This window comes from Rattus norvegicus, chromosome 1, assembly GCF_036323735.1.
Source record: "Rattus norvegicus strain BN/NHsdMcwi chromosome 1, GRCr8, whole genome shotgun sequence".
Classification (NCBI taxonomy): Eukaryota; Metazoa; Chordata; class Mammalia; order Rodentia; family Muridae; genus Rattus; species Rattus norvegicus.
This window is the reverse complement of record NC_086019.1, coordinates 147,935,663-147,949,387: the sequence shown is the minus strand read 5'-3', so window position 1 is coordinate 147,949,387 and position 13,725 is coordinate 147,935,663. Positions and strand designations below refer to the sequence as shown.

The 13,725-nt window shown below is 41.6% G+C and overlaps 1 protein-coding gene across 10 annotated transcripts in view; it reads right to left on the bottom strand.

Moving 5' to 3' along the window:
• Ctxnd1 (cortexin domain containing 1) overlaps nucleotides 1-13,725 on the bottom strand; it is a 51,447-nt gene that overhangs the window by 6,819 nt on the left and 30,903 nt on the right. For 4 of the 10 annotated variants that reach the window (XR_010063089.1, XR_010063090.1, XR_010063091.1 and 1 more), the window contains 2 exons: nucleotides 3,840-4,125; nucleotides 960-1,247 (listed from right to left, as the gene is read on the bottom strand). The gene's annotated coding sequence lies outside the window, so the exon portion shown is untranslated. Of the gene's footprint in view, nucleotides 1-959; nucleotides 1,248-3,839; nucleotides 4,126-6,953; nucleotides 7,050-13,725 lie in introns of all 10 variants that reach the window. The other 6 variants (XR_010063088.1, XR_010063093.1, XR_010063086.1 and 3 more) reach the window with 3 other exon arrangements.

Sequence of the window (13,725 nt, the reverse complement as noted above, 5' to 3'; positions counted from 1 at the left end):
TCTGTAAACTCCCACCAACAGCAAGAACATACAACTAAGGCCACCTTATCAGGGACAATTATATGGTTGCAACCCTGCACCATGTAGGCAATCTTTATTTCTAGCAAGATGCACCCCAAGGTGGTATTGGAAAGGTGACATGACTCTCAACGGCACATAGGTAGAGTGGGCTGAGGGATCAGCTTGGGGCCAATGCCTGTAGCTGTCTCCACTCCTAAAGCCTTTGTCATGAGGGGCAACACTCCACTCAGCAAAGGCAGTGGTAGGGCATGATGAAAACATAAAAATAGTGGGTGAATATTTCTTAAGAACTTAGTAGAACCCGATTTCTAAAGAAACTGAGGGCTGAACATCTAGGAGGAACAGGCAGAAAAGAAGCTGCTCTTATACAGCAGTAGGAAGGAGGAGGAGCACATCCAGGAACTCCCCAGGGCTTGTGCTGGGGCTGTTTGCTTTGACAGGTATGGCAAGCACAGAAGGGGCAAGTTGGAGCAGCCAGGCAAAGCCCAGCCTGGTTTCTACTGCAGATAGTTCATCTGTGCAGCATCACTCAAGCACCTAGGGATGCCTTACAGACTTTTAGGCCCAATGCTCTCCCTACTGAGTGCAGATGACCATACCTGTTTTATAGGGACCTGTGCATTAAGTAAAATTGATCCTGTGTTTAAAAATCAAGCATAACCTCTGGCCCTGGGATCAGCTAGTTAACAAATGGGTGGGTTGACACAAGCCTGGGGCTGGGGCAGGTGAGAAGGACTAGCTGAGCTCCTAGCAAGGTCAGTTGCAGTGCAGAGAGCATGGGATGAGAGGCCTGTCCAGTGCTCTACACATGCTCATTTTGTAAATATAGACACTCAGCTATGAAGCTGGTAAATGCAAGCCAACACCCCACACCCCAACCTCAAAACATCCTCATTTCCCCATAGACCTCTGTCCTCAACCATCCCTGGGCCACTGACCTGCCAGCTGGAGTGATCACCACTTCAGGAAGACCCTGGATTGAGCTGTTCCAGGAGACAAGATGGACAGACAGCTGAGCATCACAGCTTGAGCCAATGAGTCAGCATGACTTCTCAGAGAGCAGAGCTGTAGGAGGCTGGAACAGAAGGACAGAGGACTGGTTGTTTCTGGAGACTTCTACTCCAAGTGAGACCATGGCTGGGCAGGAAGGAAGGGTGCCTTTCAGCACCTCCATACACTTTTTGGCTCATGCTGAATTTTCTTTTCTTCCAAATTAGTTTTTTTAACTGCATACAAAGAAGTGGGTTTTATTGTGGCATTTTCATACAGACTTTGTTTCATTGGTCTTTCCCTCCTCCTCTGATCCCTGCAGAAACACCCCTATTGCGATTTGAAGGACATTTATTCTAGTACGTTCTGTTTCATCCCCTTCCCAGCCTTCCTTTAAGATCTCTTTTCTTCCATTCCCAGCATCCCTCTTTAGATTCATGTGATACCTCCCACTGGACCTCTTCATAGTTTCTTTTTTCAGAAAATGTATACCATATTTATTAATACTATAATAATGGGAATAAACACTTGAGAATACTATAGATGAAAGGACTGGGATGTGGAAAAGTCCAGTCTTGTGTGGGATCTCTGAGCGATGCTGCAGTGGCATTTGGGGCAAGCCTAGGATTCTGCTATCCCTCCCCAGGTTTCAGGCTCTGCAGCCAGCGTGGTCTCCACATGGCCACTTTTTTCTCCTGGGTTGCAGAGCATAGGTCAGTCCTCTAGTTTTCCAAGAGCTGACTGAAGTTCTAGGCAAGTGGCCTCAGGTAAGCATTAGAAGCTCTGTACAGTGTAGGGGTCAGACCTCAGCGGACTCATTTTGTAACCCTCTCGTGCCTTGTATTGCCCTCAATCTTGTAGGCTCACCCCATGGGAATATGTTTAGTGTCTCCTGTCCCAGAGGCAAGTGCCAACAATGTGGCCTCAAAGAGATTTCCTTGTGCCACCCTCCAGATGGGGACTACTCATTAATTTTAATTACTGGGAGGACACAAGTTCCAGCTAGCTCTGTGTCAACATGAGAGCATAATATCCAGGAAGGAACTCAACATGACACTCAGCTGTTGTGTCTCAGGGACAGAGCTGTGTATCTTTACAGTCTCTCGCTCAGTTAGCGCCAACATAATTGCGTCCCTTTTTGGCACTGATTTGGACTAATCCAGTGTTTATCCTCCATACTTTGGCTTCAGGTAGAAGGTTTATATTGGGGGCTCTGGACATGTTGAACAAGTGACATTTAGGCAGGGAATAGTTTCTGGGTTGACCTTGCAATTGGTCAAAGCTTGTAGTATCATGGCTAGGGTATAGAAGAACCAAGCAGAAAAGAGTCCTGCTAGATGCCATGGAAAATCAGGATGCAAAACAAAGAATACAAACTCAGGAACTGGGAAAAAAGCCTCAGTCAGAGTTGTAGCAAAACCTAGAAATAAGGTCGTGACAACTGAGAGGTAGATAGACACAGAGCTTGTGTGCAAATTTGCATGTACACCAGACCAAGTCAGAGATGCTCAGGGAGGTCTCTGCCCATCCTCTTCATTTTATGCCTTTTCCTTTGGGGAACCTCAATTGGACTCACACCAGCACTGGTAAAACTTGCTAACATGCCGGTCATGACAATTGATTATTTGTTTGCTTTTAATCATGTAAGTATGAATTCAAACTCAGCACAAAGTTATAGAGTCAAAGTCTTCTTGATGGGGGGCTAGAGAGATGGCTCAGTCAGTAAAGTCAACCTGACTACAAGGAAGTACCTGAGTTTGGTCTCCAGAATGCCGTTTTAGGAAGAGTCAGGTGTAAGGCGTGTTGGCATGCCAGCCTAGTACCTGCCTGGTGAGTTTAGAACAATGAAAGAGAAGAGAAGAAATAAAAGATAGACAAGCTGTGAGCAATGAGGAATGACACCTCTGGCCTCTGAGTACTTGAGTCCACATGTGCATCCATACCTGCTCACATGAATATTCTCTCTCTCTCTCTCTCTCTCTGTCTCTCTCTCTCTCTCTCTCTGTCTCTCTCTGTCTCTCTCTCTCTCCTTCAGAAGCAGGTGGCTGTAATCTTCTTATGCATATACATTGAAATATCATCAGAATTTTAGAATAAATTTCTGGAATATCATCTCTAATTATGTCAACATGACTACAGGTCTGTGAATGGTCCACATCTGAGGGTCTCTTCAGATGTGTTTGCCTGCTGCTTTTTTAACTGCTGCCCTTCTCTGGGAGCCAAGTAGTCACAAAGCAAAGTCAGACGTAATCCAGACAGTCCGCTAAGGATTATTACTAAAAATTGATTTAAATTAGCTTGACATGGCAGCACATATTAGTATCAGGAAGAATTGTGAGTAAAACTCACTCCACCTATCAGCTACTCCATTGAGACACAAAGAGCCAGACATAGGTCTTATTTGACTTCACAGGGCAGGGTCTTAGTATCTCAGGTTGTCCTACTGCCTCTACCCTATGAGTGCCTGGATTACAGGCATGAACCACTATGCACAGCTGGTGTATGTACAATATGCTCAGGTAGTGTATGTACTTTAACATAAGGCCACTATTGCCATTAGATTGAGACCCCACTATTGTGACATAATCTTTTTGTATAAGTTTTTTATTTTTAAAATTAAGATATAAGGCATTAGTTACTATGACATTTGCAACCCATGTGTGTTTTAGTGGTTCTCCTTTTCCTCTCTCTCCACCCTGGCTATCTCTGATTCCTCACTATAGCTCCTCCTTTAGCAACTTTTTCTTCATGAGCTATGTGTATATCTGACCACTTCTGATCCTCTCTTGTCATCCGTCTCAATCTTACTTCCTTCCTAAATTCCCTACCTTCAAAACACTGTGAGCGTGCAGATCTGGGAGTTAGAGTTCAATACAGGGCAGTGAGTTGGTGGAGGGCACTGCCGCCTTAAACCGGGGCTGGGCCATTCCTTCTGGCCTCCAGATGACAGCTCATGTTTGGCCTCTTCCCTCCAGGCACCATGGGCAGAAAATGAAGGTATTGAAAGTTCTTGCCACTTTCCACCAAAGGGATCAACAGCAGGCTGCAGCGACATTGTGAATTCATGCAGGGCAACCCGAATCAGGGCTGACCATGAGCATTAATCAGTTTGATCTATAAATAGAAGCAGAACCATTATAGAAGGTGACCTGTCTGAATCACCTCCCCAGCTGACAAACTGCTTAAGTGGATGGCATTTACTCAGGTCAGAAGGAACCAATCTGTGTCTGGTGGGAGTGTACTTTGCTGTCTTACTCTTCTATCAGAACACATAGTTGAGCTGTCAGGATGCTGCTAGTGCTCGGCTCGGTAACTGATAATCGAAGCCATGGTGGCCATCATGGCTGGAGGAGCTAGTGGAATTCAGTACTGTGCTTAGGATTTAAATTCTATTATCTGAACACCTCTAGTCTTTAAAAATCTTCCAAAGCAATAATGCAGTATGTCACAGCACTGTTTCAGGTAGGAGAAAAGAACATTTCTGCTAAAAGCATGTGTGGTCATTGTACCACACTTTTAGCCACCATACCTGTTCTATTGTATGGCTCTGAAACATGGCACTTGTAGTATTGGTTTCCAAGAGTCAACTTGTCATTCCATACACACAGCCTTGAGCCCTTAGCAGTTCTCTCCTAACAGCTCACTACCACAACTTCCTAGACTCTTATTATTATGCATCTAAGGATTATACTCCTATCATATACTCCACGTATAGAACTGAGAGTACCTGAGTTGTCACCCTGGGGTGGCCCATAGCTAAAGATAGATCCTGTAAATCTGGAGAATGTAGATTCTAGGCTTGGGTGAAAACAAACTTTGTTACATAATTTAAGCATCAGAGCACCTTGGCACCAGGAGGTGAGAATGTTTGTCCCGAAGCTGCATGTTTACTGGACTTCCCATAATTCCATGGCAGTTTTTCATGGAGCATGCTAAATTAAACCCCATGCATCAGTCGCTGTCGCAGAGACAGCTTTGGTAGTCAGCTTGCCCAAAACAGACAGACATTGGCTTCTTGTATTTGTCTCATATTGAAATGTCAAACTCTCACTGACGGCTAGAGTAGGAACAAAATGTGTTTGTGATGCTCAAGTGAGTTAGACTTAATCCTTGCCCTCAAGCATTTCAGTCTACCACATCGAGGGGCAAAAGGTGAAAGAATTATGACATTGACAGCAGGGAGCCATGCTCTCTAGAAAAGACCAAGGATGGGATCGGACAACCTTTTATAATAATGAAAAATTAGACGCACCACTCATGGGTCCCCATAGCCATCTCAGCATCAATCAGGGTTAGAGAGGAGAGTGTCCAGAAAGAAGGCTTGGAGGACCCTTTGGTCTAATGGAGTGATCTCCAGGACAGTCATTGGAGAGACACGATATTTGTGAGATAACATAGCAACAGAATTACAGCCAGCTTAGACTACAATGGACAGAATGAAATGAAATTTTGCATACTGATGAAAGACATGCTACTCTCAATCCAAAGAGGAAGGGTCTGGGAGGCCAGCCTTAGCACAGAGAGCAGAGGGTGTGTGTGTAAAGGGAGCATCCTAACCAGACAAAACGGAACCTCAGGGTTTGGAGACTCTGAAGGTTTTCTAATTGGATTTTGAAATATTTTGGGACTGATGACTCCTTTTTTCCTTCCATTTGTTTTTCCTCTTTTGAAATGAGAAAGCATTTAACAGCTGTTTTGCGACAGTCACACCACTGTATTTTTGGAGAAGATAATTTGTTTTTCAGGTCCATAGATAGAGAGAAATTTTCCCTGGGATGGCTCATACTGAAGCCTCACCCTCATCTTACAGAGATGATATAATTTGGGACCACAATTTGTGCTGCAGTGAGCTGAAAGTTTGGGGGATGTTGGAATGAAATGGATACATGTAGGGATAGCACGAGTCTTTGGGACCAGAGTGTGGACTCTGGTAGGTTGAACGTTACTTCCCACAAGTTCACAATATAATCCTTGGAAGTCGTGGGTATTTTATCATAAAGGGACTTTGAAGATGTGGTTATGTCAAGGATATATTATTCTGAGTTGCTCTAAGTAATCACAAATATCCTATATATAAGGCAGAGGGAGTTTTGGCCACAGTAGAAGAGGAGAAGGCAAGGTGACCACAAGCCAGGACTGATGTGGCCAGGAGCCAATAAATTCTGGCAGCTTCTAGAAGTGGAAGAGACAAGGAATGGATTTTTCCCTAGAACTTCCAGAAGTAATCTAATACTTTGGTTTTAGTCCATTTACAGTGCATTTTGGATACCACATCCCCATAATCATAAATATATACTTTTGTATTATTTTAACTCATAGTAACTATCATATGGACACTGGGAAACCAAGAAAGGAGTCTTGAAAAGATTCAGAATAGCATACTTTTATTCATAATCCTTGCTCATTTGTCTTTGAGATGTCTTTCTCTATCACAGTGGCAGTCACTCGTGAGTTGTTTTAGGGAAGACTCCGCCCATTTGTCACTGTTTCTGTGTAGTTATAAGTAGTCACTCTCTGCTTTGGCACTACGTTGGTTTGGAACAGGGTTTCATCATGTAGCTAAGTCTGGGTAATCCTTTTGATCATTTTGTCTAGTTTGTAAAAGTCACAAACTCTTCCTGTGCTATTCCCCTAAGCTTAGAGAAATGGGAACAAATCAGTCAAAGGCACACGAGAGAGAGCATGGTGTTTGCCTGCCTGATGAAAATTGACTCACTGGGATATTATCAGAAAAACTGCACCTTAAAATCAAACTAATGACCAAAATGAGGGAAGAAATTGTGCAACAGCTTTGGGCATAAGCGATGACAGACAATATCAATCACATAGCTGGAGAAAGGGAGAGAAAGAAATTGCACAAAGCTAAGGAAAGCCTTAAGCAAGATATCACCAAGATTGTAGCATTCAAGTGAAGGTATGGATCCTTCCTGGTGCAGCATTACCTGGCCCTCCTTTTGATGTGCTGGTCCATCAGGCTGTGAAGCTCTACCTCTTTTGATGGCAACATCAGCAAGTCAGAGTAAGAATACCAGGAAAGGCTGTGAGAGAAGAACCAGGCTATGCTCTTGCTTGGCCTTGCACTAAATGACCCACCCCTTCAAGCAGCCTTGGGGAACTCTAATTCCTTACAAAATTACTCTCACATATAACTTTCTCACTTTTAGTTGATGGAGCACTGAACAGTCCTATAGATGGACACTAACTTGTCTCTGTTTATGGAGGGCAGAAACAAACATAATGAAGAATTCTACATAATTGTGCCACACAACATGAAGGACCTGTTCATGGGTGCAAATCTTGTGTGGATTGGTGAAGGACTTTGAAAAAGGGTAAATCTTCTTGTCTGCAAAATAAGACAGGTCTATCTTAGGGGGTGTTTACAAAATGTAAGAGCTACCCTTCCTTGACCTGCTCCTTTTCATAGTCTCCCACTAGCCTAGACATAGAATGTCCATTAGAAAATTCTGATAAATTTGGGCTTAACACCCATGCTGATCTCCTCTGAGCCTGCTTTCTTGTTGAGCTTTGCAACCTGGGCTGACAGAAGTCTATGTCTATACTTCTTGGATATGCCTTGCTGTAAGTCCCCTGTTCTACTTAGCTCACATAACTGGTATGTACCTAGGGATCTGGATTCTCTTGTTGATTCTAGTCACACACACACACACACACACACACACACACACCAGTGGTTCTCAAGTTTCTAATGCTGTCACCCTTTAATAGAATTCTTCATGCTGTGATGACCCTCTAAAGGAAAATTATTTGTTGCTACTTCATAACTGAAATGTTGCTACTGTTACAAATAATATTGTAAATATTGATATGTAGAATACCTGATATGTGGTCCCCAAAGGATTCATGGCCCACAGGTTGAGAACCACTGCCCTATGTCATTTTTCTCTTGTTCAATCCTCAGTCTAGGATTCAGCTTTGTTTATATATTCCCTGCTAAGAACATTCTTCTGGTACATTCAGTGGGAGCTCATAGTGTCTCCTACCGATGTTTCCCACTGAAAGGGAGCGGACACCTACAAAGCCACATCCCACACCTAGCCTATGATGACAGACGAGAAGGCTGAGTTCTGTTCATGACTGGCTCTAATACCTCTTATGCCTTCAACCTTCAACACCAAGGAGAGCTTTTCTGCCCCTAAAGTTGTAAAAACCTGGTGCAAATATATCTTCTGATAACAAAGGTTATCATCTACCCAAGAATCCAATTATACTTATAAGAGGAGAGAAAAAATTAGAAGGAATATTTTAAAAATTAATGAACAGGTCCCTGAGCTGAAGAAAGAAAGCCTTACATCTTTTAGAAAGATAATTCAAGACACTTCAGAGGGAGAGAGACTCCACTATAGCTAATTTCCAAAGACAACTCTGTCATATATAAAAAGATATAAAGAGAAAGGAGAAAATGGGTTATCTATACAGAGGGGAAAATCTAATTCCTAGGGTCATGTAGTCTTTCTACAGTTTACATCTGAGGAGAGCATTCACAGGTCGCTGAACACTAAGATTCTTCACTGAATGGGGCTGTGCTCCAGTGAGAGCAGCAACACTCATTTCTTCAGACAGTAAAGGATCTTAATTACTCATGCATGCTGGACAGACACAACCCTCCTAGCGACAGCAACACATTCTATGACGTGGTGCTTCTGCCACCAAGAACAAACAGAAGTGAGGAGTTCAAAAGCAGTAAAGATGGGAGAGAATGAAAAACCAATACGGCAGCCCATTATGACGCGTTGAAGCTACAAGTGCTAAAAATAATTTTTGGAATGCTTCATAATAATTTGCATCTTCAATTTCACATTATTATGACAAAAATTTGTGAGGAGTGGTGACAGGACATTAGGAATAGTTTTAATAGTGTTTGGATAATGCCAGTAAATATTATTTAAAAATATGATTAGGAAAGTGTAGATTACAAAAGATGTTTAGATGTGTAATGAGAACAGTGGTAAAAATGATAGCAATGATTTGAATAATATGATCAATAAACTAAAGGGCATTGCTGTACTTGTATCTCGTATCTATTTGTACCTACTAGCTGTATAAAGCAATGAATTCCACAAGGACATTTTTATACAGACATACAATGTACTTTGACCTTGTTCATCCTCCATTACTCTCTCCTGCCTTCCCTGTCTTCTCCTCCTTCATCCCTGTCAGATCCCTAATGGTCCCTCCCCTTTGACTCTCATGATGTTTCAGCCCTCGAGTTTTAGCTATGAGAGAAAACTTTATCTCTCCGAGTTTGATTTATTGCATTTACCATGATGATTTCCATGTCTCCATCCATTTTCTTACACATAAAGTATAAAGTACTTTCGCTCTTTGTGGCTAATGGAAACTCTAGTTATCTGAAAACACTACATTTTCTTTATCCTTTTATCCCTACGAAAGAGAAAATGTGAGTGCCCAGGGTGACCCAGGTCTTGTCCGTTGTTAATAGTGCAGCAGTAAGTCTAGATTTCAAGTGTTATCTACTGACTTGGATCCTTTCAGGTATGTAAGCAGGAGTATTACAGGTGGCTCGTGTGGTAGTTCAGGTTTTAATTTATTTTGAGGAGGCCCTATACTGATTTGCATGGCCACTGGATAACTTATTTTCAAATAGTGTATGAAGGTTCTCTTTTTCCACGTATGATTGCAAACATTTGTTGTTTTCTCAATGACGGGCATTCTGACTGGAAGGAGACGGGATATCAATGTAAGATTTATTTATTTGTTTATTTATTCTGTTTCTTTGCTTTTTTTTCCTTTTTGAAACAGAATGTTACTCTGTAGCCCAAAATAATCTGGAACTCACTAATTGGCCTAGGTTGGCCGCAAACTTGTCCTGTTCTCCCGGCTTCAGCCTCTAAATGCTGAGATTACAAGTGTACCCCACCACACACAGGTTTTAGTGTATATAGCTTTGCTTCACATTTCCCTGATGGTTGACATAATGGATGTTTTCTTCATGTATTGATCAATCCCTTCTCCTTCGTCTGAAGAGCGCTCATCATTTCACTTGCCCACACCCCACCCCCGAATTATTTTATTGATGATTACTGGCTCTTTTGATGCTCAGCTTTTTTGAGTTCTTTATACATTATGGTTATTAATTGCCTGTCAGATGAATAGCTGGTAAAGACTATTTCTTCCATTATGTTATCAGTCTTTCACCCTGTTATTTCCTTTGCTGGGTAGAAGCTGTTTAAATCGACACAACCCTATTTGCCAGCTCTTGCAATGATTTCCTGGGCTCCTGGAGATCTTTTCAGAAAGTCCTTGCCTATGCCTAAATCTTGAAACATTTGCTTTGCAAATTTTTTTTAGTAGTTGCAAAGTTTCACGTGTTCCTTTAAAGTCAGTTTGAGTTGCTTTTATACAGAGAAAGAGACGAGGCTCTAGTTTTATCCTTTTACATGTAGATATCCAGTTTTACCAGCACTGTGTGTTAAAAGAGGCTATCTCTTTTCCAATGTATGTTTTCAGCACCTTTGACAAGGCGACTGTAACTGTGTGGACTTGCTTCTGGGTCCTCCAATCTGTGTTTCCCATTGTCAACATGCTTGCTCTATGCACCTGCTACATTGCTTTACCCACTTTGGCTTGGTAGCATTGTTAAAGGCATATATACCTTCAGCATTGCTCTTTGCTGAGGAATTTTTAAGTACTTTGGGTATTTTAAGTCTTTCCCTCTACTTCCTTGAAAAAATTAATTGGGACTTTAAAATAATTTATTTGTTTATTTTTATTAATGTTTGAGTACCTGCATATTACTGTATGGGAAACATGTATGTTCGGGTCCCTGTGGAGACTGAAACAGTGTCAGATCCCCTGAAACTGGAGTTCCAGGTACTGATAAGTCACCCAAAATGGGTATTGGGAACCTAACTCAGATTCTTTCCAAGAGCAGTTTATGATCTTAACCTTTGAGCAATCTCTCCAAGCCTACGTGTCATCTGGATTTTCAGGGGTTGTAATGAAACTATGACTCTTGTTAAGTGATGTGGCTTTTTTTTAATGATACTAAAGTTCTTCAGCAAAGGAAGTATTTTGATTTTCTAGGGCAGTGGTTCTCCACCTGTGGATTACAACCCTCTTGACAAACATCTGTCTCCATAAGTATTTACATTATGATTCATAGAAGTAGCAAAATTACAGTTCTGAAGTAGCAACAAAAATAATTTTATGGTTGGGGTCATTGGCCTCATTGATTATATTACTTCTTAGGAATTTGATTTGTTGTGCTGTTGTGAATATAATTGTGTTACTCATTTCTTCATGAGTAAGACACGTTTTAGTGTATTGAAAAACTACTGCTTCTAGTATATTTATTTTTACTCTGATACTTGGCTGAAAAGTTTTATTCAAATATTAGAGTTTTCCGGTGGGACTTATAAGGTCTAGAATCACAGAATGAGCAAGCAGGGATGTGTGGGCTTACCATCCCTTAATGGTATTCAATTTTGTTGTTTCTCTTTCCCTACTGCTCTGGCCAAGGTTTCAAGAAAGATTGAGTAAGAGTGGCGACAGTGACCATCCTTATATCATTCCCAATTTTAGGAGTGTTTTCAGTTTTGTCCCCACTTAGTATTATACTAGTCCGTTTTTTATATATATATATATCATCTGTATTATGTTGTATTAGTTTCACTTTGTTGTGGTGGTAAAATACCATGGCCAAGACAATTTAAGTAGGAAGAGTTTGTTTTGGCTTATGGTTCCAGGGAGAGAGTTCACAAGGTGGAGGAGGCATGGAGGCAGGCACTTGGAGCAGGAAGCTGAGAGACCACATCAACAACAAACACGAAAACATGAAGCAGGGAGCGCTAACTGGAAGTCAGCATGGCTACATACAAACTAAAACCTATCCTCAGTGACCTATTCCTCAAGCATGGTTCCACTACTAAAATTCCCATAACCTACCCAAACTGTGACACTACACAGGATCATGAATTTCAACATCTGCGACTACATGGGTCATTTCTCATTTAAGCGGACTTGAATATATAAATTTGTGGTTTGATGATAAGACTCTCTTAGGATGGCTTTTTGCTCCAGCACCAGTGAACAAACCAGAAAATAATACCAATTATCCCATTTTCATCTGACTGCTGCCCAGATATCAGGTCTCTTGTATTAAACTGTATTTTTGCAGAGCGCGAGACTGTACGCCTTCGGAGCTGTTTTGATTAAAACTCTACTGAGAGGACCTCGTCTCTTCCCTGTAGTGTTGCTAAATGGCCTATGTTACAGCTTATTGTTCCTTAGAAAAATTGAAAGTCCATTCTGGGTTTTACCTGGTCTTTGTCTGCCAGTTGCTCTTTAGTATCTTTCTATACCATCCACCTCTGCCCATATCTGTCACTTTTGTTTTAATCTCTTAGAGATGGGGAAACATGTTGGGTGTCTACCACATCATCTTGCCTCCCTGCAAAATGACATTCTCATCGCCTGTAGAGATTATTCATTCTGTTCAGATGCCCTCAGAACAATGATTTAATATACATTTACAAAGAATATTCACAAAAGTATACCTAAGTTCTAAAAAGTTTAAATTTTATAGGCAGCCATTCTAACCACAAAGAATTAAGCAAATGGACACACTGATAGTTTTATCATTCAAATGTCATTGAAATAATTATTGGGTTAATGATAGGGTGTAATTACAGAATATTTAGAAAATCACTCTGAGACTAGGATATAGTAAAGCCTATGGGGCGAGATGAGTGACAGCTAATTACAATACTCAGAGACAAAACCGTGATGTCCACCAGAGAACGAGAGTCAAACCAGGAAACAAATGCAGTGAGTCAAACACTCAACAAAGGACAGGTAGGAACAGCCCCAAGGGCATCTGGAAGATAAGGCTAGCGGAGTGAAGAGTGGTAGTTAATGATTGATAACGCAAATCAGCCAAATTTAAAAAAGCCCTACAGCAGGTTCTTTGTTAAAGTTTGAATCTAGACAAACTTGAGATAGGTTTACTCTAGAAGAGAAAAACCAAATACACGCCCATAGATACTGGGGTGATAAAAACCCTAATGAGCCCATTCTGTGTAAAACTCCACCAGGACACAGGAAAACATTAACAATGATGATTTTCCAGAAAAAAATAACCCAAATAAGTGAAAATCCCAAATCCCATATGAAACATTTGTCCTCAGTGTTTCCTTGTGATGAGTTGGATCAAGTCCCAGCAGGTGGGTCAAAGCCAAGTCCATAAAGCTGACTGTTGTCCTGCAAGGATCATGGGCTGCCCTTGGAATAACTCTGGATCAGAGTCACTCGTTCTTTTTCTGGAATTGTACATCTGGGGTTGTACATCTACTAGACATGTTTCTCCTCATGGGTCCTAAAGCAGCAGCAACCTATTTCCTGCTAGTATTTTATTGAACTGCTCTGCTAGGGTACCTATTTTGAATATTTGGCTTATGACTAAAGCACCACAGGGTACTTATTTACCACCAAAGGGCTAGTCACTTCCAGGTCCCTTGAAGACAAAGGCTGGCCTGGAAAAACTCACAAAACAACTAGGAAGCTGGCTCCAGTCTCATCCCCATAGCCCTGCACAATGGTCCTTCAGTGAATGATTGGGGATCCCAGTCTTCTTTAGCCCTCTTCCATGACTCCTAGTGCCATAGCACCATCTATCTGTTCACCCAGTTGGGCAACATTGATGGAAGAGTAGCTGGCTTTCAGGGTGGCTGGATT